The 6118-nt window shown below is 43.0% G+C and overlaps 1 protein-coding gene across 20 annotated transcripts in view; it reads left to right on the forward strand.

Moving 5' to 3' along the window:
* LOC131690525 (myocyte-specific enhancer factor 2) overlaps window positions 1-6118 on the forward strand; it is a 334753-nt gene that overhangs the window by 307079 nt on the left and 21556 nt on the right. The gene's annotated exons all lie outside the window — the stretch shown is intronic.

Here is a 6118-nt window from a genome sequence, read left to right on the forward strand (position 1 = left end):
AGATTTTGGAGTGTAAGCAATTGCACTCAAAGTCCATCGAAGATGGGAATTACTATCCATCAGACTCGTTTCGCGTAACCTTCGCCGGATCTGCACTTTTGAGCTACGTTGAAGTGGGAGGAGCTCATCTACCTGTGCGTCTGTTTGTACCCCTTGCAAAGGGCATTCTTTGGCTCTGCTTGGAAACTCTAGGAAAAGACCTAATCAAAACTCACCTGAACTTTCTCGTAAGGGTCCTAGGTTGTCCCAAACAAGGGTACAAAATAAAAATAATTCATCAACTGGAAGTGCTGGTACAAATCCGAAGATAATACCTCCTGGTTTTGGGAAATTGAGATACAACCAGGAGTTCCCAGTACTCCCCGGGGCACCAAAAATCCCAAGTGCTCCAATTTTACAGTCAGAAACTCAACCTAAAACGGGATTCCTTAAATTTTGACTGTTGACAGTTGACTGAACAATGGCCCCTCCTTACAGCGATCGTATCCTTCGATGGCTAACTTATTAGACGGAATCAGGGATCTGATCACTGTTTTACAGTGGAACTACAGAAGTATTATCCCCAAAATTGATTCATTAAAACACTTGCTAAATTACAATCATTGTGATGCATTTTCCCTATGTGAAACATGGCTTACTTCTAATATAAACCTCAACTTTCACGATTTTAACATTATCCGCTTGGATCGAGAAGACTCATATGGAGGGGTACTTTTAGGGATCAAAAAGTGCTACTCCTTCAATCGAATCAATCTCCCTTCGACGCCAGGCATTGAAGTTGTCGCTTGTTAAACAACAATCAAAGGTAAAGATCTTTGCATTGCTTCTATTTACATTCCTCCTAGGGCCATGATGGGATATCGAACACTCCCTAACGTGATTGAACACCTTTTTTCGCCCCGCCTACTTCTTGGAGACTTTAACTCAACTCTCATGGTAAAGAGTGGGGATGTCTGTACGACGATAATCGATCCTCGACAATTCAAGACCTTTGTGACAACTTCAATATGACAATTCTGAACACAGGGAAAATGACACGGATTCCTAGACCACCAGCGCAAGCAAGTGCACTGGACACATCTTTAGGCTCGACATCACTACGGTTAGATTGCAAGTGGAAGGTAATATCTGATCCCCACGGTAGTGACCACCTGCCGATTGTAATTGCAATCACCACTCGTTCAAGACCTTCGGAACCAATCAATGTTTCCTATGACCTCACACGAAACATTGATTGGAAGAGCTACACTGCTGAGATATCCAAAACTATCGATTCAACACGAATTCTTCCCCCGGAGGAAGAGTATCGTTTTTGTCCAACTCGATTCTCGATATCGCGATTCAAACTCAGACGAAACGAGTACCCGACGGGAACACCCAAAAACGTTCTCCCAACCCGTGGTGGTCAGACGTGTACGCGGAGAAGGCTGCCGCGTATAAAGCCTTCCGGAACGACGGGTTAGTCGCTAGCTATCGACTGTACGCGATATTAGAAAAGCGAATGAAAAATTTAATGAAAGCCAAGAAACGCAGTTACTGGCGTCGGTTTGTCGACGGGTTAACAAGAGAAACATCGATGAGCACTTTCCCGAGCAGAAGAAAATAACTTCAGAATACTAAATTCGATTTCGCCAAGAAGGTTTGTCCGGATTCCGCCCCAGCACAGAAAATCTACCGCGCCGCGCCGCTTTACAATACCGCGAACGAAACACCGTTTTCGATGGTGGAGTTCTCACTTGCTCTCTTATCATGTAACAATAAAGCTCCAGGGCCAGACAGAATCAAATTCAACTTGTTGAAGAATCTACCAGATTCTGCCAAGAGACGCTTGTTGAATTTATTTAATAAGTTTCTTGAGGGTAACATTGTCCCACATGATTGGAGACAAGTGAGTGTCATCGCCATCCAAAAACCAGGAAAACCAGCCTCCGACCACAACTCGTATCGACCGATTGCAATGCTATCCTGTATCCGGAAGTTATTCGAGAAAATGATCTTGTTTCGCCTCGACAATTGGGTCGAAGCAAATGGTTTACTGTCAGATACACAATTTGGCTTCTGCAAAGGCAAAGGGGCGAACGATTGCCTTTCTATCAACATTCTTTATGAGAAATTGCACTAGCATGGTCTTTCGCCAATTTTAAATAACTTTTTGCTAAACCTGTTGTCTGAAAAACAAATGCATTTCTCGCATGGTGATTTATCGACATCACGATTTAGCTACATGGGCCTTCCCCAGGGCTCAAGCCCTCTTCTCTATAATTTTTACGTGAATGACATTGACGAATGCCTTGTCAATTCCTGCACGCTAAGGCAGCTGGCAGATGACGGTGTGGTCTCTCTTACAGGTCCCAAGGCCGTCGACTTGCAAGGACCACTGCAAAATACCTTGGACAATTTGTTTGCTTGGGCTTTCCAGCTGAGTATCGAGTTCTCTACGGAGAAAACTGAGCTAGTCGTATTTTCAAGGAAGCGTGAACCAGCGAAACTACAGCTTCAGTTAATGGATAAAACTATTGCTCAGGTTTCAACATTCAAATATCTCAGGGTCTGGTTCGACTCTAAAGGTACCTGGGGGTGTCACATTAGGTATCTGAAACAGAAGTGCCAACAAAGGATCAACTTTCTCCGTACAATAACCGGAATATGGTGGGGTGCCCACCAAGGAGACCTAATCAGGCTGTACCAAACAACGATATTATCAGTGATGGAGTACGGATGTTTCTGCTTTCGCTCGGTTGCGAGCATGTTCTACACTGACAGATCAATTCTCGACGTTCCACAGTCTTCGGTATCTTCAACGAAAATCTTGCTGCCTCATTCAAACTCAATGATCCTGCTTCAATTTACGTTGCAGAATTAGCTGCCATTCAGTATACTCTCGGGATCATTGACACCCTGCCCACAGACCATTACTTAATCGTTTCGGACAGTCTCAGCTCCATTGAGGCCATCCGTGCGGCGTAGCCTGAAAAGCACTCACCGTATTTCTTGGGGAAAATACGGGAATATCTGAGTGCTTTATCTGAAAAATCTTACCAGATTATCTTTGTTTGGGTCCCGTCACATTGTTCTATTGCGGGCAATGAGAAGGCGGACTCTTTAGCCAAAGTGGGCGCATTAGAAGGCGACACTTACGAAAGACCAATTTGCTTCAATGAATTTTTCAGTATCTATCGTCAAAGGAAGCTCGAAAGCTGTCAAACTTCATGGAGCAATGGGCATCTGGGACGGTGGCTACATTCTATTATCCCGAAGGTATCAACGAATGCTTGGTTTAAGGGCTTGGATGTAAACCGGGACTTTATTTGTACGATGTCAAGGCTCATGTCCAACCAATACTCGTTTGATGCGCATCTCCGTCGTATAGGGCTTGCTGACAGTAATTATTGTGTTTGTGAGAACGGCTATCACGACATCGAGCATGTTGTTTGGCTGTGCGTAGAGTACCGTGTTGCCAGGTCCCACCTAATAGATTCCCTTCGGGCCCGAGATAGATCACCCTATGTGCCAGTCCGGGACGTCCTGGCAAGTCGTGACCACCCCTACATTTTTCTTATCTACACCTTTTTGAAAACTATTGATGTCCAAGTTTAATACATTTTCCCCTCTCAATCACAGTAGAACCTCGTCAACCTCTTCCTGTATCTACAATATGGCATTGCTTCACGAGTCCACGATGCATACCTTTCTTGATATCCGTCCATCCAGAACATCATGACACATGTCACAAGAACATCATGACAGCATTATTTCACATAGTATGTAAAAATAATGATGAGTGTCGATACACAACATTCTGCAAACAGTGCACATTGTTATATGCCTTCAACATAAAATTTAACCGGAGCGAGAGATATGAGTCCATTGCGCTCGGGCGCGCTGGAGAAGTGTCATTTCACCCGTGTTCCAAATGGTTAAAGCTCGAATATTAAGATAGAATATTATCATGAAGGCAACTCCGTACTCGTACATTGGGAGTTAAAATCTCCTAAAACTAACCTCGATGCGATGAGAAGTTCCGCGATATCATAAACCGTCGGTGCTCAACCGAGACTCTAGGGAGAATGTTTATAGAAGTATTGCAAAACTCTGTTCTTTGATTCGGAGTTGACGGGTGACGATTTCAATGTCTGATGTTTAGGTGAGGTCAATTCGATTGAAAGAATAGCACTTTTTGATCTGCAAATGCCGTTCTCCGTAAGTCTTTTCGATCCAAGCGAATAATATTGAAATTTGAGGTCTATTTATAAAGTGAGTCATAACTCAGCTATCGAAGGATACGATCGCTTTGACCCTCCGGAAGTCGCGCAAACGGCCCACTGAACGAGCAGCCGCTGGAGCGCTAAAACGATTTCGCTAGATTTTCAGAGCAGCGTGCACTCAGTGCAATAGTGCGACTTCCGGAAAGTTACGGATGGGCCATTCTGAAGTCAGCTTCCTCAGAATGTTTTTTTGTCTGCAAGGGAATTGTAATCAGGAGACTTTTGAGAGAATCAGAAACATTGAAAGATGTAAAAAAACGGTCCATGTTGTCAGATAATTTTACTGTTCCACCACAGGATTAATTCCATGGCTGAAACGTAGGAACACGTAGGGTTTTCAATGTGCCAGTCAATCTTCATCTGAACTCAGATACCCAAGAGCTGGAGTTATTTGCTTCGGTACTTCCTTGAGCCGTTATTTTTTGAAGTTTTTGAAAGGACAACTTTTGATCTTCCCAAAGAAATTTAAAAGAGGAATAGTTCCTCGCCTTTCTTTTTTTTCACATTTTTTCAGGCACAGAAAAAGGAATCCTGGGAATTATCAGCATCGCATACGTTAGAAGACAAAAGAATAATGATATTCGAAGTGGCCGGTGGAATAACCGTTTTTAGCATTTTTGCATAAAATTGCTTAGAGATTCCCTGAAGGAAGTTTCAGTTTCTCCCCAAGCTGTCTGTTCGGGGTGCCTATTGAGAGTAGAGACACTTTCCAACATATACCCCCTTGATTCTCGGCACATTTTTCACAACGAACCTAAATACTATAATGAGTGGCTGTGTGTCCTAGTTGTTTTCAATTAATGCAGTTCATGATACGCGGCACAAAAAAGCGAACTTTGTCAAAGAGGAGATAGATAAGACCCTGTGAAGGTTATCCGCTGTAAGTCTAAGTTGACATTGAAACTCTTTCCGTTAGTTGTGGCTGATGCTGAATGCAGTCGTTTGCAGTCAAGTATCGTCACAGGCCATTCACTGTCGACCCCCGTACGTCAGCAGATCTGTGAAATTCAAAATCTAAACGATAACAACGCCATTAATTTCCACGTGCTTTACAGGTACACGTACGCGATCCTATTTAGTAAAAGACCAGTAGCTAGCAACATCATTTAGTTGTGTTAGACTGGTTACCATACCCTTAGGCTTGTCAAGGCAAATCTTTATCGCGGCCGAATATTGTCGCATCACGGGTCTTTGAAATCTACAACAGAAATTAGGTTTAATTTTTGGTGCTTCGAATTCATCTCGCCAATAACTAGCACCAACTGGGTGTCTAGTTAGACCACAGAGAACAGACATATAAGCTAGGACAAACTTTTCCGAAAAACCTGTGTAAACATTTAAATGAAAATACGTTGAAGATCACCATCGCATACTAAACATGTATCCAAGTTTGCACACAAGTCCCGTATAGCGATTGCTGGGCGATCGAAGCGCCGACCAGTGGCAAATTGCTACTTGCTGTTGTCATTTCAAACCGACAGTTTTATTTCTTACGCAAGTTGAAAACTTTACTTGTATGTCAGTTTTCAGTGGTAGAACGTTGCGGCAATTAAAACATAGTAACAAGTTTGAAATATGCAAGCATGCCCTTTCCAGGTAGCATGCTATTAAGAGCTGTAATTTAAGTTTTAGTGCTCAGATCGCCATAAAATTTGAGTAATAATCATTGTGGATATGTAGGTACTTCAAATACATGCAATATTTTTTCCGGTTTTTTCCTTATAGCAAACGTCCAGCAGCCCAGTTAATTAGCACCCAATTGACGAATCATTGCTGTATCATTCATCACTCCCCCACCCACCCACGATTAAATCCCGCTCCCCTGTCCAACCCAAACGAACAGCTCAAGCAAA

This window comes from Topomyia yanbarensis, chromosome 3, assembly GCF_030247195.1.
Source record: "Topomyia yanbarensis strain Yona2022 chromosome 3, ASM3024719v1, whole genome shotgun sequence".
NCBI lineage: Eukaryota > Metazoa > Arthropoda > Insecta > Diptera > Culicidae > Topomyia > Topomyia yanbarensis.